Here is a 22,114-nt window from a genome sequence, read left to right on the forward strand (position 1 = left end):
CTTTTTAGGGTTCCTTTTTATAGCATAAACATTAGTTATTTTCCACCATTAAAGGCATTGGAGGACTCTTGTGGACAACTATATGGTATCAGTACTTATCCAAAGGTTGAAACCATAAAATGAAATCTGTAATGTGTCGTTCACCTATGAGTTGAAGGTTGGTTTCTTCCTAAATAAAATATTACTCAACACATTTTTTTCTTCTGCTACATAAGCAGTGTTCAATTTTAGCACCATGCAGCAGAAAAGGCCTAGCTGTATGCTAACACTGTCTTATTAAATAACCAACACAATTTAGGTGTTATTTGTGTTTTGTGAATTACGTCACCTGTAACATTTCAGTTGCACAAGGCAACTTAAGAGATAAACACTCATATAAATATGCCCACAGCGGGGTGGAGAGGAGGGAGGGAAGGAAGGGGTGAACACATGTACATTGAATTTCAGAATTCAAAGACTTGCATACTGTTCAGAATGGAAAAAATAGGAAACAGGTGGCTCGATGCAGGCCTTGATTCTTCCATGAGTGAATCACAAGCTTCTTGCTTGCCCTGCACTTTGCAGCCAGTCTTTATAGATGCGCTGGATGGTGCTTCAGTCTTTCTCATTATTATCCACCTCGGCTCATGGTATTAACCTCCCTAATGTTGGAGAAAGTGGTACCAGCTGCCAGACCAAATGCAACAGTTTAAGTGCTCTTAATTTGAGAATCTTTAGCACTCATTTTACAGAGCTGGGTATGAGCACAATAGAACTTAAGTCCCAGGCTTTGCTGTTTGGCTTCTTATGTGTCATTTACATATGGTTTCTGATAGCCGTTAAAAATGAACAATTTTTGTCTGTAAACCTGGCCTGTCTTAGCCAATGTCACCACTATCCACTCAGCTCCCCAGATGTGACATCTTGGAACCATTTTTTTCACTCCTTCACCCCCTTACCCCACACGTCCAACTGGCCCCTAAGTCCTGAAGGCTAAACTTTGTCAATGCACCCAGAATCCATTTCCTTTTTTCCACTCACAGCATGAGCAGATTTATATTTCCAAAACACGTGTCTGATGACATCAACATTTGGCTGAAAAGCTTTAATTGCCCGCAGTTTGGAGTCCTACCTCTTAAGCAGGGCCGAGACCTCCATGGGCTGTTCTCCATCCTTCTTTCTGTCTGTGGGGCTTCCAGGCCACATCCCCCGTCACCAGGAGTTTCCCATGCTGCTCTGCGGCCAAATCTTGGATTTCTCTGCCTCTGGCCTTTGCTCCTGCCTCTCTCTTAGCCCCACTGCTCCTCTGCCCCTTGCCAACTAGGTGCCCAAATCTTGTCCACTCCTTAGGTGCAGCTCAAATGCTTCCTCCCAGACTTGACAGAGCACTCCTTTCTGTCCTCAGCATCCTTACCAGACTGCTTTGGACATGGAGAACAGTCAGCCCTCAGACACTGTAGTATTTTTTTTTGCACATCTACCTTCCTGGATAGTATGTGGGCCCAATGTCTGGCCTTGAGTGCTGTTGTTCAGTCGCTATGTCCATGTCCAACTCTTTGCAACCTCATGAACTGCAACATGCCAGGCTTCCCTGTCCTTCAGTATCTCCCGGAGTTTGCTCAAATTCATGTCCATTGAGTCAGGGATGCCATCCAACCATCTCATCCTCTGTCACCCCCTTCTTCTGTCTTCAATCTTTCCTAGCATCAGAGTCTTTTCCAGTGAGTTGGCTCTTTGCATCAGGTGGCCAAAGTATTAGCTTCAGTTTCAGCATCAGTCCTTCCATTGAATATTCAGGGTTGATTTCCTTTAGGATTGACTGGTTTGATCTTGCTGTCCAAGGGACTCTCAAGAGTACTCCAACTCCATAGTTCAAAAGCATCAATTCTTCGGCCCTCAGACATCTTTATGGTCCAGCTCTCACATCTGTACATGACTATTGGGAAAACCATAGTTTTGACTATATGGACCTCTGTTGGCAAAGTGATGTCTGTGCTTTTTAATATGCTGTCTAGGCCCTGAGTGGTTATGCCACAATCGATCAATAGATTCTGAACTAGGTCATCACTTTGTCTCTGCAGTATCTAGAACTTGCCTAGAATAGGTGCTAAATATGTATCTGCTGAATTAAATGGACCTGATGCTTTCACTGCATCCAGCAGTGTGGACCAGAGGAGTCAAATGACCTTGGTTGGAGGGAAAATCCATTTATGTTGAGCCATGCGGTCTACTTTATTCCTCACTAAAAGCATGTTTCTGTTTCATAGGTACAGGCTGCAAGCCCCAGGAGGATATTCCTGCAGGAATATCTGGTTGAGTCCTCTGTCCCTCCAGTTGTACCCTGCACCAGGGTCAAAGTTTCCACCTTTGTTTTTATTCCTACTATCAAACAGGGCTAGAATCCTAAATAACAACATCCTCCATTTTCCAAATGATGTCTTTTTGGATGACACACTCAAGGTCCTACGAGCTGCTGGAGACAAAGAGCTGCATTTGCATGCATCAAGAAGCAGGAGTATAGGTCCTGAACCCTTGGGTGGAGTCCTCGGAAAGCTACTTCTAAGGTTTTTCTGTGGCAGGAGTCAATCTGCATAGTAGGCATAATGTGAAAACATCTTCTGTTGGAAGACTAAATTATTTCCAAATTCTTTTTAAAGTATTCAGCTGTACAATGTCATAGAGCGTAAACTCAGTTTCAGAAGGCTTCAGACCTTGTCTCAAGCCCTTCCCTTCCCAGAGGCGTATACTGTTAGGCCAATGATTTGACCTCTCTGAACCTCAGTTATCTCATCTTTAAATTGGGCATAATAATACCCGCCCTGCCTAACCTAGGCTGTAATGATATTAAACGAGGCAATGTTTGTAAACATACTTAGAAAAATATAAGGACTGTATAATGAGGTCTTTATTAATAGTAATAACACTGTTAAATACTGTTGATGCTGATCACCATTGGTAAGCCTGACTTCTAAATCTGAGCAGCAAGATTCTTCCTGGGCAGACCAGTCCTGGGTGTGCACCTCACTGTTGCAAAGTCAGTCTGTCCTCTCCCTGCAAGATACCATTCCAGGAAGGTATGTCGAGCTCTTGAAACATAGGCAGTGAGAAACGATGAAACACTGCAGATGCACTGTGATTACTTTTATTAGAATAAGCCCTCCAGTGAAGACTGGGTTCCATTGACAATAAGCAAGAATAGACATTGCCTATGTTGAAAACCTTTGCAAGTTGTGCTGGAGAATTTGCATCTCAATAACAACGTGATAATGTCAAGCTATTCACAACATTTCAAAGCCTCCTCTGGCACACCTGGCGTGTGGTAGGATCTGCTTGGGGAACTGGAAGTGGCTGTTTTCTAACAGTACTGGCAGTGACGTTGTCCTTTTCATTCTTGGGAACGGATGTGTTTGAGTAGTATTAACACGTCTTGTTTCTGGACAGGGCAAAATATGAAAACGAAAGCTCCACCCTCCATGATCTCCCAGGAGAATTAATTAATCAGCATATTCAACATGTTGAACTTCCCCTCATCACAAATGAGCGGAAACATCTTGTAGATAAAAGTTGCCTTTTTAATAGAAAACTTTTCCCTGTAAGCCAAACATCCCTTTAAAAGAGAAAAGTATCCAAAAGATGTTGCCTTCCCCTTGGCTATATAGGAAACTACTCTGCTTTCTAGATGATACCAGTAGCATATTCTCTTCTTTGGGCAAACATGGGATCATGACACTGGGTTGACTTTACTTCTGTTAAAAGTAAAACCCTATTGCATGCAGGGGGGCAACCATCTTGCCTATATTTTAGGTAATCACTACCCTAGAACACAGTACAGCAAATAGTATCAGTCAATTTAATTTAGGTAATTTCTCATTAAAGATGCTTCTAGATTGGTAAGCTTAATTGTAAAAGCTAGGCATTTATAATTCATAAGCACAAATTATACTCAACCAGATAGGTTATATGCTATTAAGAGTTTCAGATAAGCTGCAAAGTGATTATTCACACAGAAACTTAACTCATAAGTTGGCATTAATATATTATACCTAACTTTCATTAGGCCCTCTGGTTAAAAGTTGAATGTAAATAGTGTGTTAACATTATAGTTCAGTTACTTGACATCTGTCCCAAAACTCATGACACAAGGAAAAGTTCAGTTCAGCTCAGTTCAGTCGCTCAGTTGTGTCCGACTCTTTGCGACCCCATGAATCGCAGCACGCCAGGCCTCCCTGTCCATCACCAACTCCCGGAGTTCACTCAGATTCACATCCATCGAGTCGGTGATGCCATCCAGCCATCTCATCCTCTGTCGTCCCCTTCTCCTCCTGCCCCTGATCCCTCCCAGCATCAGAGTCTTTTCCAATGAGTCAACTCTTCGCATGAGGTGGCCAAAGTACTGGAGTTTCAGCTTCAGCATCATTCCCTCCAAATAAACCAAAAGTAAGGCCAGTTTCTCCAGTGCTTGTAAGTGTTTCAATCACTATGGTTAGCACTCAAGAAAGAGTATTTTGTTGTTGTTGTTTAGTTGCCAAGTTGTGTCCGACTCTTTGTGACTCGGTGGACTAGAGCCCACCAGGCTCCTCTGTCCATGGAATTCTCCAAGCAAGAATACTGGAGTGGGTAGCCATTTCCTTCTCCAGGGGATCTTCCCAATCGAGGGATCAAACCCAAGCCTCTTGCAGTAGCAAGCGGATTCTTTTCAGCAGACAAAGGAAATACCACTTGATCCAGCACCACCAGCATACAATGGCTTTCATTTGAAAGACCTGGGGCACCACCACTTAAAGTCTCATTCTATTTTTGTAAAGCATGGCCTCAAATCCAGCTAGGTGCCAGTAAATATCAACAAATTTGTTAAGTTAAAATAAAAAATGGTTCCTCTAAAGATTAAAAACACTTTGCACCACTTATCAGTTTGAACTCTCCCCCAAGTGATATTTCATTCTTTACATGACCATTCTGCGAATGATACAGAATCATGTTTCTCATAAAGAACCTCATGTAGTCTGCATGGCAAGATAATGGAAGCATGTTCAAGTCACTGCTGTCTGAAAATGTTCCAACAGAATGCAGCCTCCAAGGTATTGATGCCTTGGAGGCACCAAAAAAAAAAAAAATCTGTAATCAGAAATCATTAATTAAGGTTAATTAAAGTCTACATTGTATTTGACTGACAGCCTCACAAAAGCCCTGTGACTTTTCTTCAGGCTCCGGTGTGCGATGTTGTGTCTGACCGGATACTGAAGAGTAATCACATCTTGGATTGTCGAGAGGACAGCAAAGTCAATTCCCAGAAACTCTCCTTGGAGCAGAAAAAGTTTCTGATCTGAAATATGAATCCCTTTGTCCTTCCCACTCTATGCCTTTTTTAAAAACAACAACAACTATCTCGTAAGAATACCATAGAAGGAGCAGGACCTATTTTCTGACCCTACCAAATAATCAATAGTCCGTAAGACTGAATTTACATATGCATGTTTTCTTTGCTTCTCCAGAGATGTTGGAGGGAGGTGGGGAAGGGCTGGGGGATAATTGCGGCCTATGGGTAAGCCAGACCACATGATCAAAAACTGCTGTGACACTTAAAAGTGTTTCTCCACAAGGAATTCTGGTGCCCAGAAGCCTGGTGAAGCCAGTAGCAATTAAGGCCATGTTATCCTTTTCATTTACTTCAAATTATTGGCCTCTAAAATCAATCACTGAGTGTGGCTGAGTAAGGGAGGGGTCAATTTAATAGGCACGTGCATTACAAATGCTTGTTGATCTTAAGTAAAAATTTTGGCAGGCCGGATCTGTGGAAATTTAAAACGGCTGCTTTGAAGCTTGCCCTGTCATTTCCTAGTTTTTTAAAAAAATGACTAATTTTCTAGATTAAGCCCATTTATAATGAATGCAAGGTTTGCTTCTTCTGAACCCACCTGGATTTTCATATGCTGTGTTGCATGTCCTGAATCCAGTGCTGTGTGCTTCAAGTGTGAGACAGTTTTATGTTTTAATCTACAAAGGAATGAAATGGCTGGGCTTAGATGGGTAGGAATCCTTGAAAGTCCACTTGGAATATGGGAACTAAAATGTGAAGACATGTACCCGTATCTGTCATATGAGGCCAGATTTACCTAACAAAGGAAAGCTGTGTTCTCCACTGCACACAAAGCCCATAAATTATGGAGTGTATCTCCCTCTTGTAGCAATTTACTCCTCCACATCTTCTCTTGACTGGGTCACTCACACACTATGGCCACAACTGGAGAGCTTTTCCTTATCACTCTGACATAGTAAGATATTATAATTACAGGAAGAAAAAAAATCGCTCATACACTCAAGAACTGGCAAAGCAGTAGACCTCTGGGCCAGTGTTGCAAAACGCAGTCAAATGGTCCCTAGCCCTTCAGTAATGTATGTCGAACCTGAAAAAATTAAGGGGAAACCTGAAGGAAAGCACTGAATGCTCACATGGCCATACCAAAGCACAACATTCAACACTCCTGAGGTCACTTTATTTATTTAGCCATCTGCAGAGCCGAAACCCAATTATGAGACTGAAATGTGAGTGAAGTCAGGACTGGCCTCATTTACCTCCATGTGTAGGAACAGCCTAACGAAGGGTTTGCACCCTTTGGCTTGTCCAAGGATGAAAGTGCCACCAGCCCCTGGACCGTAATTCTTTACCAGCAAGACTGAGTGAGAGACAGGTCCTGGAGTAAATATCAGCTGGATGCGCACATAACAAGGTCCAGAGAGACACTCTCAGAAGTCGCCTCTTTTAATCCAATGCTGAATTATACGAGAAGTTGTTTTCAGTGCTTTCAGAAGACCATGGCTGCCAAAATCACTGCGAGGCTCGCAAGCCTAGTCTATCTCAAACCTTTCCCAAGACACCCCAACTCTATCTGAGGCCCTGAAACTATGGCAACCGAATAAGAAAGCAGCCTCCATGATTAATAGATGAAGATCTCAGCAACAGTGTCTAGCTAGGGCCATCATTCATGATGTGAGAAGAATTAGCACAGAATCCATCTCGGAAACCATTAGCGAGTATTTATAAAAATCCACCCAACTGCCATCCTGCTACGTAGACTCCAGTTTAGAATGCTGTCAACAGTTTGTTTTCTGTTTAGTGCTCACTCTACAGAAAACGTTCTTAAAGTAACTCAGAGCTCACATTTTTAGAATAATGCAAGGCTTTATAGGCTGGTTTTCCACCTGGGTTTCTGAGGCCTAAGAACAAATGCATTCATATACCAAAATACGTGAATGAAGTCAAGTGGCTCTTGGGTAAAAAGGAGAGACAGTCGCTGGACTGTTGTGAGTGTCTTTTACGGAGTGCAATTTTTTTCATAAAGCATTCCATGTTCAGGAAAGGAACCTTTTCATTCACCAGCTCCATCAGTATTCTCTTAGTTTCCTCATTCAAGGGCAGTAAGAGTCTCGGGGGCAGGAGTCGGGGGAGCACTGGAATCGCTGCAATATTAATGAAAAGATTGAATATGCTCCTGAAAAAAAAAGACTCAGGAATAAGAAAAAGGAAAAAAGAATGGATCCACAGATAGCTTGTCTTTAAAACTCTCATATAACATGAAACCATAATAGATTCTTTATTTCCCAGTCCCTCAAATGCTTATTTTCCAGTGGTGTGTTTTCATTGTGTTTTGATGCCAGATGCTGTTCTCTTCTATAAATGCTTCAAATCAAACCATGGACAAAGGCTTGGTCTTAAACACGTGTGAGGGCAGAAGGGGTAAGAGAGGGATAAATAACATCAGTTTTAGAAATTCATCGGCTAAGGTTTTCAAATTGGCTTGGATTCTTTGAATTAAAGTTTCTGCAGATGGCAATTATAGGTTAGTTGAAAGCCACTCAAAAGTGCTGAGTCATACTAAATGAAATCCTCAGGTCTGAAGGCTGAATGTGGAAACATCTATACTAACAACATTCTCAAAGCACCAGTCATCGCACAGGCTGCTCCGCGGGAGCTGGTCCTTCAGTCTTTGGGGCCTGTGGATTGCTGATTTATTCTGCTCTCTGTACATCCTCTTTCCGCTTACAAAATTTAAGAGAAAAATTTTGTCCTAGATGAAAATAACTGTAATTCTAAGCGTGGAGGGATTCTTACTCCTTCAGGGAACTGGAGTGATAATAACAATTTATTGCCCCTTTTGCTATGCTCTTGAGGAGTCAGAGTCTTCTCACTGATAAGGACATCTATGGCTATCGTTTGAATCAAATTTCAGGTTGTGTATCAGCATATCAGCAGTAGCGTAATCCCTGTCTCCACTGGGGTCAGCTGACTATTTTCTGCATTTGGTGGGAAAGGTGCGCTCAGTCTCCAAGTTAGTCCAACTCTTTGCGACCCCATAGACTGTAGCCCACCAGGCTCCTCTGTCCATGGGATTTCCCCGGCAAAAATACTGGAGTGGGTTGCCATTTCCTTCTCCAAGGGATCTTCCCGACCCAGGGATCAAACCTGTGTCTCCTGCATTGGAGGTGGATTCTTTACCACTGTGCCACCTTGTGGGAAAGTAGTGGTTTGCTTCGGCATGGAGATTCAGGCACTCCCGAACTGTCCCTATGTCAGGTTTGGCCATGGAAGAGTCATCTGGCAAGTATATGTCCACCATGAAGAAACTCATGCAGATCCCAGCCATAGCTTCTTGGAGGAGTTGATTGACAGCCAAGCTTCTCCTCTGTGACACGTGTGTGGTCCTTGGGGTCAACTCAGCTCATCCCTGAATGGTCATTATGGGCAGCTCTCAGATTCTAAATATGGGTGCTCTCAGATTCCTTAGTGGATACAGGCTGTGTGTGTATTTTACTTTTACAGTGGTAGTAAGTGAAAGCTATCATTTTTTAAAAACAACTGCCCTTTGGGTACTTGGTTGATATACAGATAAACAGATATAAATAGCTGTTTGCTATTGTTTTACTTGTATAGTGTTTTCTTCTTCCCTGTTTTGGGTATGATGTTTCCACTTCCAAAGTTAGGCAAAGGATCCCAGCTCTTCTTCTCACGCAAGTGACCCTTTCACACACTCCTCTGCTTAGAACCCCTGACATCGTGGCCAGCTTATGGTGTGAATGTTCCTTTCTAGTCCAAAGGTCATTTCCTTTGCATCCTCTCTTCATGTTGCAGATGTGAAAGGCCGTTTCCTTTGGTCCTCTCCCCACCAGGGCACTCTCCATGACAACTGTCACCCAAATAAAAATAACACCTCATATTTAATGAGTGTGTGTAGTGTCAGGCATTGTGCCATGAATCTTACAGATGTTGTCGTATTTCCTCTCCTCAACAACAATAACACCACCAGCATTGACAAATGGAAACTGAGACAAGAGATGTAACTTCCTCAAAGTCACGGCTATTTGTAAATGGCAAAAAAAAAAGGGGGGGTATGCAAATCTGTGTTGTGTCTGCCTAAGACTGTGACCTCTGCATCACCTCGCAAGCTGTCTACAGTCCCTCCACATTTTTAGAGATTTTACACCACAAAACCTAATGAATTTGCCCCGCATTTGATGGGGAAGATAGCAGTATATACCAGAGATCAAAACTTTACCCTGGTGTGTCTGTTCTACATTAATGCTTTCATTTTATTTTGTCTGTAGTTTTGTTTGTTTATCTTTTGGTGGTGCCTCACAGCTTGTGGCATCTCGGCTCCATGACCAGGGATGGAACCCATGCCCCACCCCACCCCCCACACTGGCAGCAAGGAATCTTAACCACGGAACCACCAGGGAGGTCCTAATGCTTTCACTGATGTGAACTATTTAAAACTTACCTGAGCAAAAAAATGCCCTTACTTAAAAAAAAAATAACGCCTGGCAGAGTGATACTCCTATGACCTTGCCTAATTTAATGGTCACATTGAAAACAATCACTAGTTGAAACGGTTGGCATCTGATTCATAAATTTGCCATCCATACACTACCTAGATTATTTTCAGTAAGTCTGAGGACCTTATTTAATTTCATCATGTGGTTAACATTAAAATGATATCCACAAGGTATAATCTTTCTTTTGTTCTATAAACGACAATGAAGCAGGGTCTCTGCTAGGCCTGGGGTCTCTGGAGATGAGAAGGGAGTTAGCATCAAACTTGTCAAACCACAGTGCATTTTATATTTTACCAAATACAATCACACTCATGATTTTGTATTATTCTCCCTATACTTCTACTAGATAGAAAGCATGCATTTTTACTCTTTACAGTTTTTATTTAAAATATTGACCTTCAAAAGAGTTAAGGGGCTTGTCCGTGGTAATGAGCCCGGAACTCAGGTCATCTGACTTCAAGCACAGGATCTTCAACAATAGTCATCACTGCACTGGGACCGGGCAGAAATGTGAGTTAGTTAATGTGCATGCTTATTCCTCCTGATGGAAACTTGAATTTTAAAAACTACTCCGAGAAAACTCCTAAAAGGCAAGAAGGTTCTGGGGCCAGCGGTTAGAATGCAGAACAAATGAGTCCAGGGTCAAAAGCTCAAGCCCCATAAGTGCTGGCTGTCTTCTTAGCTCTGTTTTTTAGAAGGTTGATTCTACCTAACTCACAGTCCCTTCAGCTTCAACCAGGTGTCCCACAGATGTGCGCTCTGAACTACAGAACGGGGACTGATGGGCGCGAGTGTGGGAACGGGCAGGCTCCAATCCATCACCAAGACTGGGAAAACAATCACAAAGGGATGATCCACTGATGGTATATGAGGCACATCACCTGTGTACATGGAAGACAGTGCTACACACACACACACACACACACACTCATCAAGGCAGAGAGACGTCTCATTTGATGGACACACAGAAACAGGAGCAGGTGAAAAAGATTGGCTGTTCACAAAACGATTCCCTCTTCATTCATTCAACAAGTACTTGTTATGAAAGGCCTGTGATGTGACAGGCACAGGTGTTGGTGCTGGAGACAGCAATGAGACATGAGAATGTCTACCCTTGTGGCGTTATGTTCCAGCGGAAGACAGAAAATAAATGGGGACAACCGACAGTCTGTCAGGATGTGAAAAGTCCTAAGGGAAAAAAAAAAAAAACAAAACCCTGAGGCTGTCCACTGGGTTAGGGAGTGTTGGGGGAAAAATGGTGAAGTAAGAAAGATGATCAGGCAAGGCTTCACTGAGATAGCGACATGTGAGCAGAGAACCTGCAGGAGGAGAGGAGAAGCAAATTCTGCAGCTCTCTGGGCAAAGGCATGCCCCAAGCCTTGAAAGGGCAAGACCCTGCAAAGGGCCAGATTGGGAGAGGGTATGCTCAAGTGACCCCAAGGAAGAGTGGAGGTCAGAAAGGTGGGGGCCCCAGTGCAGATCATGTGGGTCCACAAAGATCATAGGAAGGACTCTGGCTTTGATGGAATAAGATGGGAAAGCATTTGAGAACACGTAAGCTGATGAGATTTTGCTTTTAAAAATATTTATCACTTTGGCTGCTGTGTTGAGAAAAGACTGTAGGGGACATAGACCAAAGGTGGGAGAGTAGCCGGGAGGCTAGCCCGGTAGATCCCCCGGCAGGCAGATGGAGACAGGGGTTTGGCCAGTGTGAGGGCCACTGAAGTGGAAGACCTGGAAGGAGTCTGCACGCTCTCTGCAGGTGGGGCCAACAACATGGCAGTGAGAACAGGTGATGACATCAGAGAGAGGCCAGTCGAGGATAACCCTCGAGTTTCTTGGCCTAAGCAACTCAGAGGCTAGAACTGCCATTTACCAAAATGGAAAAGATGATAAGAAAGGCATATGTGGAGGAGAAAGATCTGTGCTGAAGGGGTTATTTGGGAAAGATCAGAATATTGATAGTTATATATGACATTCTCCATTAGTGTAATTAGAATTATTCTAATAAAAAGGTTTTACAAGCACTCATCTGCTTGCAAATGAGTGTATACCCTACCCTTGTGTATAAACTATACTGTAATAGTCCCAGGCTAAGAAGTATGCTCAACTCCCTTCCCCCCTTGAGGTTTGTGTGGTATGACATCTTACTTGCCCATTTCAAAGGGATTAAATGCCTCCCTCCCTTCCCTCCCTTCCCATATCCCCAAGAGGCAGCTGTGTGGTTGCCAGTAGAGAAATAGCTCAGTTGCTCTTGCAGCACATTTTAAGGCAGAGGAGAAAAGCCTTCACTCTGGAATAGAAATCTCTCAGAGACAACTTGGCTCCAGGGCACCCCAAGAGAGTGGGGGACACTGGGAGGTCCCAACAGGAGGCTTCCAGGCTTCCCCTGGAGATGTGAACACCCAGGAACACTCACTCTGGGAGGAGGGCGATGAACTTTAAGTGTGTGTGGAGGGCGGAAGGCAGTGCAGGGATTTGTGCAGATTTTCCTAGACTTTCTACTGCTGCAAATGGCAGATGCCTAATTAAAGCATTTGCAATTAGTTTGGCTTGTTCTGTGATTCCTTTCTGCAAACAAATATGATGGGAGAATATATTAGCTCTTGGCAATCTAGTTCTAAAAAAAACTTTTTCTCCCATCATTACTCTTTTGTCCTGCTCAGAAGAGAGCTGAAGCACTGTGTACACAACCTTAAGTATCTGACTTACCTCCTTGTCCAAAACAGTATTTTTCCTTCCATTTCCTAAAGGAATGCAACTACCCATTTGCCTTTAAAAGCAGGAAGATTTATTCTGAATTTAATACAAGTTCTTAATTTGGGTGTCTTATTTGTATTCAATGATGATAACAGTCTTCCTAATTCTTGCCATCCTTCTGATTCAACACACTTGGCTGGCGATGTTATCCACCTCCTCGAAATGCAAATGCTATATTTTTTTAATGATGGGAAAAGCAGTCACTAGACTTTGAAAGAACTTGAGGGGTGTATGTTTGTGTGTGTGTGTCTGTGTGTGTAAATAAAGAGTTGCACTTACCGCCACTTTATTATAACCACTTACTTAAAGGCACAGATTTTTTTTTCTTTTTCACTGCAGGGAAAAAAATGTGCCCAGGTCGCCTTCAAGGGGAGACACGTGACCCATTTGGGACTGTTTCTTTCCTTTACTCATTCAACATTTACTTGAGTTTCTATACTGGTTCTTATGAAATTTTAACTTATTTAAACTTAGATGGTTTTATCCAATGAGTATACTCTGCAAGTAGCCCCTGAGATAACGATCTTAGGTGTCTGTTGAACATTAAATGCATTATGAGACTGTGGCCCATCTCTAAAGGGTAATAACTGCAAAACAGAACACTTAGGGAAGATTGCCATCAAACAGTGTAAATAAGAAAAATGAACTAGAATGCCTAACACAAAAAAGGTTTAAATCTGATGGTTATTCATTTCTGCTTTCAGATAGGCTTGCAAAGCACCTCATTTAAGAAGGTCCTAAAACCAAAATAATAATAGAGAGTAGTGGTTACTCAAGAGTCAAATAAAAGTTACCATATAAACAAGCATGGGTAAGCCAAATTCAAATAGTGCAATTTTTTTTAACAGATAGTTTAGGTTAATAGGTGGAGACACACAGTGTTGCCACTATATTTAAGGTTAGGTTAATAATTAACTCTGATGCCTGGAGTAGTTTAATCAAAGCTTACTATAAAAACTGCTCCATGCAGACTAAAAGGGTATTAAAGAACCATACAAAATACTTGCAATCTTGACCTCTGTAGTCATTTGGAAAGGGTGTGAAAAATCAGATGTTCCATTCAGAAATATGTACCAGCATCTTTACTTTGGGGGGAAAAAATCTTAATAAAGATTCATATTATCTGGAACCAACAATCGTCTCACTGTCATCAGAGTGGCAGTTTGTGGACTTAATGCCCAAGAGGTATGTAGACGACCAGACAATTATCAGGATTAGAGAAAGGCAAGGCAAAGGCACTCGACCTTCCTACCCGGAAAGACTTAAGAGTCAGCGCTGGGGGGCATTAAATAGCTTTCCTGAGACCTGCTGGCAGGACACTGCCACTGCGTTAAACGTCTTTTCAGATTGGAGGCAAAGAAAGTTGGGCGTACATGTTAGAGAGTCTGTGTCTGTACGTGTGTGTTTTCACACGCCTGTGTTTTCAACCTTTCATGGATCACACTCAGCTGCTACTTAATTTCCATCCAGCCCAAGCAGAGAGCGATCCCACGATCCCACCGTGATCGTCTCTGGTCACCAGATTCACTAAGCAGCCGCCTTTCTCCCAAGGACCGACGCGGACTGGCTGGAGGGGCTGCTCCTTGCAAAACAGGTAGGGGGAGGCCCCTTGGAAGTGTTTGCCTTGGCTGCGAAAACAGCGAGGCCTCCCTGGCTCCACGCACACCTGACTCCCGGCTCTGCTCCTCCCTGAACACCCGCCGGCTGGAAAACGGCGAGCTGGGTGCAGGACACTGGAGATGCTGCGCTTGGAGCCAGCGATCCCCGGCCGGTGTCCACACGCACCCTCGCGCCAGCCGCTGTCCACAGTGGCCGGACCAGCTTCCGAGTCCTGCTGGGAAACTTCCCCTTCTCGCCCCTCCCCACGCCCTCCCCTTGTTCGACTGCTTGAGAGACCAGTCCAGCAAGTGCCGCACCGCGACCCCAACCAAGCTGACCATCGGCCGGGGTGCCACTCTCCGAAGGGTTGGCTCCTGGCTCCTGCCTCCTAGCCATATCCTGGGCAGTCTGTCCACCTCCCTGGGGGTTCGTTTTCCCGCGGGGTGCACGTGCTGAGCCCGAAATCGGTCGTGCCCTCCCCCCGCCCATTCCCTGGCCTTCAGAGAAAGTTTCCAGAAGTGCCTGGTCGAGTGACCCCGTGCAGGGAAAAAAAAAAAAAAAAAAAAGAAGAAGAAGAGGAGGAGACGCTGGGCGGAGGGTGGTGGCGGCGAGGGAGCGGGAAAGACAGCGGAATCCTGTTTCCTTTCCCGATACCCACAAGTCTAAGACTGCTCCCTGGCTCCCCCTGTACCGTTCCGGTCGTGGAAGGAGGGAACGGACTACGGGATCCTGCTATGCACCGTGTAATACGGTGGGGAGCCGAGAAAAAAAGCAGAGCATCTGGGAGACGGGGGAGAAACACTTCCCATCCCAGCGGGGTCATGCAGAGTGGGTGGGCGCTGTCGGGCTGGGTTGGCAGCGGAGCGCCCCACTGCCAGCGAGGCAGCGCTCTACACGCAGCAAGTAGTCCGGACAATCGAGAACCCCGGGCCCCTGCAGAGGTCTCGTCTGGTTAGCAAGTACTGAGCCATTTCTAGCCAGGTCTTCCCACCCTTCCCCCTCCCGGGACACCTCCTTTCCGAAGAGGGACCACGTAGTATTTGGAAGAGGGAGCAGCGGGCGCCAGCCCCCGGCACGGGGTTCTGTGCCCGAGAGGGACGCAGACGCTACAGATGCTGTCTTCGCCGCCCAGGAGGGAGCTGCGGCGGGGAATAGGACCCAGGGCGGGGAAGCCGCGCCACACCAGGAGGAGGCCACTCATTCGAGCAAACAAAGCCCGGAACCTCTGGTGCCCAGCGGCCGCGGGAGCCGGGATGTCACCAAGTGGCAGGGTGCGCGGGTGCCAGGGCCATTACAAGTTTCCCGCACTCCACTGAGCCCAGCCCAGACCCCGCGCCGACAACAAAAGACTCTCTTTGCCCCCCACCCCCAATCTCTCCGTGTCTGTGGAACCCCTCCTCCCACCTCGAACCCAAACCTAGTGTCGAGCGAAAACAGCGCTCTTGGACCGAACCTCCTCTAGCCCTCGAGGGTAGAACCCCTTCCCCTGCCTTCGCACCAGGACCGGGCGCTTCCGAGAATCTCACCCTTTCTTGGCCTCTCTGCTGCCCGCTGGCCCGAAAGTGAGGACGACCCCCCAGGGATACTGCACACACCTCCCAGGGCCAGGCAGCTATCCGCGCGGTTGGGGTCCCGGGCGGCGCCTGGCGTGTGCGCGACGCGAGTGGGGAAGCTCATAACGCGAAGCCCGGAGGTCTCTGGGGCGCAGGGCAGAGAGGAGCGGCGGACAGGGCTCGCGACTGCTCCCCCAGGGCCGGGCAACGCTCGGAAGACAGACACAAGACAAAATAAAACGCAAGCACCACAAAGCCGACACGGTGTGCGGACCGCGGCCCCGGGACCCGCAGGAGGGAGCGGAACCGCCCGGGAGGTGGGGCGCACCAGGGCGCCCCAGCCGTACCTTTTCGGTGCATCGACGGGCAGGCGGCCGGGGCTCGGAGCGGACTGGTACAGCGTGTATCCCATTTAGTAATCCATTATCGAGGGGATCTCTCCGGGCCGCGAGCTGCGCTTTCCTTCGCAAGCCTTTGTCATTCCTACATGGGTGCTTGTCTCTGTGGGGGTACAGTCGCAGCGACTACTTTCTGGGATGCAAACGCGCCGTATTCATTTCCAATGACAGGCGGAGAAGGGGAGATGAAAAAAGAAAGAAAAAACCAACAAGAAAGGAGGAAATGTTCAAGAAACTCTTCTCCAAATCCAAATTTCACTTGGATTCCACTCCGGCGAGTCCCTTCGCTGGTGTTTGCGCCGATTAACAAGTCATTTCAGGGTGGGGGGGCGGGGTGGGGGCTGGGGCAGGGGTGCGCGCTCTAGCTCCGCTTCACAACCGGGAGCGCTACGCCGCGGGTGTGGCGGTGCTGGACGCTACCGCCGCTCCTAAGCTGGCATCGCGGGCGGTCGGCTCCGCGGAGAAGCGCTGCTGCTGCGGCCGGAGCGCCTGGGTAAGTGCGCGGGGAGCGGAGTTGGCTGCAGCCTCACCCCGTGCCGCTCACTACTCCTCTGTCACTGGAGAGGCCGCCGCTCCAGGGCGGAGCCAAGTCCCGGACTGGATTGCGCAAAGCGGACTCTCTTGCAACCCCGCCTACTTTGGCTGGCGTCTTCTCCGACCCAAAGGAGGGCTGCGGTCTCTGTGTGTGAACCGGAGCGAGCGAGGCGGAGAGAGGGAGAAACTACGCGCAGTGGCCGCAGGTGGAGCCTTGGACCGACTGGTCAGCGCCGCTTCCTTCCACCACTATTGCCCGCCCGCGGCGCGTTCGGTGGAGGTCCCGGCGGGGGCGACACCCGCAGAAGCCCAGCCCGTGCCTCCCCTCACCCCCGCATTTGCTCTTGCTGGGGGGGGGGGGGGGGGGAGGAATCTCGGACAGCATTGCCGAGCCCTGCCAAATCAAAAAAATAAATAAAAATAGACGTAGTGCAGGAGCAAGTTACAAGAAAGGATTTGTTCATCGATTTTTTTAAATGGAAAAGTTTTAAAGGATGAGGGTAAGTGAACGGCGAGCCTTTCTGATTACTATATCAAGAGGTAAATTCCAGAAGTGACGGACGCTCTGCGCACCCAGATGAGTTGGATAGAAACCGGTACACTTAAAAATACACTTCGACGATATGAACTCAGCTATTAGTTAACGTACAAACAACACACGGTAATAAAGCATGTTAAGTAAGCAAATTAACTATAGTGCAAGAAATGCTGGTGGCGACGATCTGCTTTTAAACTTAGAACGTCTGTACACTGTTCTTAGAAATAATTCTGTAAACTTCAGAAATAACACACAATTCCAATGAGTATCCAACAGCTTCATGGAATAACTAAATCGCAACTTCTTCCAAGGCGCTTTTGTGTTATCATCAGGAGGAGAGTGGCAGACACAGTCTTCCTCCGCTTGAAAGTTCAGTAGCCCAAAAGTCCTACAGTTACAAGGCTTGTGCCCACTGGGCAGGCCACACGACGTCCCCCTGGCCCGGCCGTTGCGCGCTCCCTGCCTGCTGGCCGAAAAGACCGCAAAGGAGCACGTTGGCCCCCGCACCCAGGGGGCTTCTCACTTGGTTCGCGCTGGCGGCCAAGCAGTTCTCGGATCAATATTTACTAGTTATGGGGTCGGCCGAGGAAAGCACTGGGACGATCAGGGTCTCAGTCCCCCTTAGGCCGAGTTCCCTTAAATAAATGCATTAGAAACTGTACCTGTTCCCTAATTGGGGCTGCTGCTGCCTAATTGGGGCTAGGGCCACTAATAAGACCGCCTTCCCCCATTTTTTTTGCCTTTCGTACGGGCAACTAAAATACGCACAAGCATGCTAATGAAGGCTCATGAAGAATAAAATAAATGCACTCGTGACAACAGTATAAATATTGTCCACAAACCATTTAGAAAAGGTGAGGAAAATGGTTTGAGGGGAAAAGGTCCGTCTCCCTGCTGTTCGCCAAAGATGCCAGCAGGGGCCGCTATCCCCACCTTTCGCAGGCAAAAGCCGCCAGAGATCCGCGGTGGTGGGGGGTGGGGTGCTGCGGCCGTAGGTGCGCGCGCAGCCCCAGCCGCACGAGGCGCCAGCTCAGGAGCGGCTGGGGCTAAGGGGCCGTGGTCTTGTCTGCGCACTTCTGCGGCCCGGGTGGCGACTGGCTCGCGGACATCCCTTTCGAATCCGGTCCGGACCCGGGGGAAGGGTCCCGGCTAGCCGTGACCGCTCAATCCTCTGCCGTGACTATTGAACGCCCTTGATTTCGACGTTCAATCCCGAGCTCGTCTGTGCGTCCCCGGCGCGGTCCCTCATGTCTGGCCCAAGACGTCCCCGGGGTTCTCCGCCGGCAGTCTCCATCCGGGCCGGATCGCCGAGGCCCCTTCTTCCTTTTCTGCCCCTGGTTTACATGCTAATTGTGTCTGGGAAAAGTTCTTAAATTGGCAGAATGAGGCAGAGCAAACGAATTGTTTCACAGGCTGAACCAAATTAATTCCTGGTTTAGCTTCTTCCCTTGGAGAAACAAACAATTAAACTGTCTTGTTTGTTTTATGGATATATTGGAAATGCCCCACATCGACTTTCAAGATATGTTTTTAAAGGGAAATTATTTTCATTATTAATACTTGCATGTTTAATTTGCAGTAACGCTGAGCCAAGAAGCAAGAGATTAAATTTACGTAATTTAAAATTAGAGAATACAGGAAGAAAAGAATTTGAGTTAACTTTTTGCGTGGCTGAGAAATACCGCCCAGAATCTTCCTGGCAAGGACTAGATCTGAAGTCTCACCATCCAATTAGGCACCCGTCGTCCTGACCAGGTGAGATGACATTTCCACCTGCCAGGGGAGAGATGCTCCCTGGGAGCTGGCAGAAAAGCCAGCTATTGTGTCGCTGCCTGAAGCCCTCGGGGGAGCACCTATGGGGAGCTGCCCTGAGAAACCTCATGACGTCATTTCCCCTTCTGCGCTGCGCTGACTGACTCCCAGAAGTCTGCCTTAACTTTTAAGTAAAACCGCTGCCTTTCCAGAGCCTTTGAAGTCTGCTGTCTACCCTGTCCCTTCAGGGAAAGAAAGTTAATGGGAGTTAAAAAATCACCAAGCGTTAGGACTAGAAGAAACCCTGGACTGTTTGGTAGTTAAGTGGCCTGGAGTGAGAACAGCCTTAGTCTCTGGAGGCCAGCTGTTTTTAGGTAACTTACTAGCTGGTGGTGACCTTGGGGGCAGTCACTAATTTTTCTGGAGCAGTGGATTCACTTGTTAATGGGGATTCGCTATTACTTTCTTCCCAGGGATTGTGTGAATTAAATGAGATGGAGAGTGTAAACGGCAGGGGTGTAGAGATAAAGGTTAACTAGCATCTATAAAGATTAACTAGCATGATTGTCATCCTTGCCATCCTCCACTTCAAACCTCCCACCACCGTTTTACAGGGGTCAGACGGAGGCGGAGGAAAGAAGGGGCTTGCTTTGTGTCAGTGCTGGGAGCTAGTCCATCGTAATTCCTCTTCAGTGCTCAAAAGACCACACCTGCTTTCCCCCATATCACCTGGAAAAAGTATGATGTAGGAAGAGGAAATGAAAATGTGAACTCAGGATTCTTTTAAAGATCACATCTAGTTATTTGATCTGATCTCTGCTATACCACTGGCCTCCCTGGTGGCTGAGTAGTAAATAACTCACATGTCAATGTGGGAGGTGGTGGGTCCCATCCCTGGGTCTGGGAAGATTCCCCTGAGAAGGAAATGGCAGCCCTCTCTAGTATTCTTGCCTGGCAAGTCCCATGAACAGAGGAGCCTGGCGGGCTACAGTCTGAGGGGGTCACAAAGGCACACAACTTAGCGACTAAACTACAGCAGCTTTACCACAGAATGGAGTAGTGAATTTGGAGGAAATGTCTGCTGCTGCTGCTACTGCTGCTGCTAAGTCACTTCAGTCGTGTCCAACTCTGTGTGACCCTATAGACGGCAGCCCGCCAGGCTCCACCATCAGTGGGACTCTCCAAGCTGGAGAGTGGGTTGCCATTTCCTTCTCCAATGCATGAAAGTGAAAGTGAAGTCACTCAGTCGTGTCCGACTCTTAGCGACCCCATGGGCTGCAGCCTACCAGGCTCCTCCGACCATGGGATTTTCCAGGCAAGAATACTGGAGTAGGGTGCCATTGCCTTCTCCGAAATGTCTGCTGGTGCTTACTTATTGCTCAACTCCATGTGGGTGTTCCTGGAAGTTACATGAGGAGTACAGTTTGTACAAATAGGCCGTTATCACAAAGTGAAGTTAGTATCATGAAGGGAAATTAGTGTCTTTGGTGCTTGTCAGACCATTCTTCCTTCTCCCCAAAACTCTCAGAGCTTTGGAGGCTGTGCCCTGTGAATACATTGGTACTATTATCCACAGACTTTGTTTTACCCTACTCAAGATTTTAGCACCAGGCTTACTGTCCTCTTACCTGTCCCACCACCTGTCACCATTCATGGCAGTGTGAGCATCCACCTAACCATGCCTCTGCATTCTCAGCTTTTTGCCTTCCTCATCTACTCTGTCCTTTGTTCTTCCTCACCTCTACCTCCCACTCCAGGACTTCATTATTATCAGAAGAGGCTCCAGGTTCTAAATAACTAATTCTGACATCCTCTCTTTAATCACAATGGACTCTCCTTCCAGCTTACTTGCCTACGCACCTCCTCACACTCACCCTAATTGCAGGAAGCCTTCTGCCATTCTTTCCATCCATCCAGTCCCTGCTTCTTTCATTCCCCTCTGTGTCCAGGAGAGCTTCATAATAACTGTCTCTCTGGTGAACACTTTCAACTCCCTGACTCCTCTTTCTTTTGGTCACGCCCATCTGAGTGAAAACCAGTCCTAAATTACAAAAATACCTTCCTTCTCTGCTCTTGGTTCTGGCAGCTGAAACCTACTAGAAAAACATTTCAAGCACACATCTAAGCAGGCTGTACACTCTGTCGTGAACCTGACTTGCTTCGTGAAGCTGCTTCATCATCATCTTCCCTTTCTTTGTGTTAGTCTGTAACTTTTCCCCCTAATTGGATAGTTCACCCTCAGTGTCTTCTACTTCCCTGAAAAAGAGTCCGTCGCGTGGGTGCTTCTTGCTTCTGTACCTATCATTTCCTGCTTATCTCCTCTTAGGGTGAAGGCAGTTCCCTTCTCCAATCTGAGGCCAAACTCTCCACCTGTTTTCAGATCATTTACACAGTCTCAGAAATTCTGCCCCACTGTCTTCATCTCCTCTGCATCTCCCCAACTACATATAAACAGGCTTTAGTCTCTCTCATCTTAGAAACAAGCCTTCCTTGTGTCTTCTGCGCTTTTCAGTATTCTCTCCTCTCTTCCAAAGATGAAGGATTGTTGATGATCACCATTGCCATTGTCCTCTCTCTTATTTGTCGTTCCTGTCTGGCTTCTATTCCCAGCGCTCCATTGCCAGGGCTTTTGCTTATGTCTTCAGTGACATCCATGACAGTAAATCCAGTGGACATTTTAAAGTTTTTATTGTATTTGAAGTCTTAGCAGCCATGCACACGACCACTCCTTCCTTTGGGAAATAGGCTTTGCTCTCTCCTGGTTCTCCTCCTGCCTCCTTTTTTTTTTTGTTTTTAAACATTTGAGGCCATTGAAAGATACAGAAAATTTTGAGGAATAATAAAACATTCCAGTTTTTACCATCCCAGAATTAGCAACTGTTCATATTCTTTCATATTTGTTTCTTGTCTTTATTGCAAGGAATGAAACATAGTATATAAAGCTTAGTGTCCATAGAATCAACACTGTCTTTCCACTTCTTCATATTACTCATGGTCTTGAGTTTCCTGTGCATCTTTATAGTTCCTTTTCTATACTTATATATAGAGCATATGTACCCAGAACCAGTATATAGAGAAATATTTTTGGTGGGGTTTTCCCCCAAATTAACATAAATAATATCCTGTTCACTCTTGTCCTCCACATTGTAGCTAAATCGATCTGTGAAAGTTGC

At 46.5% G+C, this 22,114-nt stretch overlaps 1 protein-coding gene across 3 annotated transcripts in view; it reads right to left on the reverse strand.

Moving 5' to 3' along the window:
• Positions 1-16,829, reverse strand: part of SEMA6A (semaphorin 6A) — a 129,243-nt gene extending 112,414 nt beyond the window's left edge. The window contains exon 1 of one of the 3 annotated variants that reach the window (XM_027546936.1): positions 16,067-16,829. The gene's annotated coding sequence lies outside the window, so the exon portion shown is untranslated. The remainder of the gene's footprint in view (positions 1-16,066) is intronic. The other 2 variants (XM_027546937.1, XM_027546938.1) reach the window with 2 other exon arrangements.
• Positions 16,830-22,114: the final 5,285 nt, after the last annotated feature.

This window comes from Bos indicus x Bos taurus, chromosome 7 (genome assembly GCF_003369695.1).
Source record: "Bos indicus x Bos taurus breed Angus x Brahman F1 hybrid chromosome 7, Bos_hybrid_MaternalHap_v2.0, whole genome shotgun sequence".
In the NCBI taxonomy this organism is placed as follows: domain Eukaryota; kingdom Metazoa; phylum Chordata; class Mammalia; order Artiodactyla; family Bovidae; genus Bos; species Bos indicus x Bos taurus.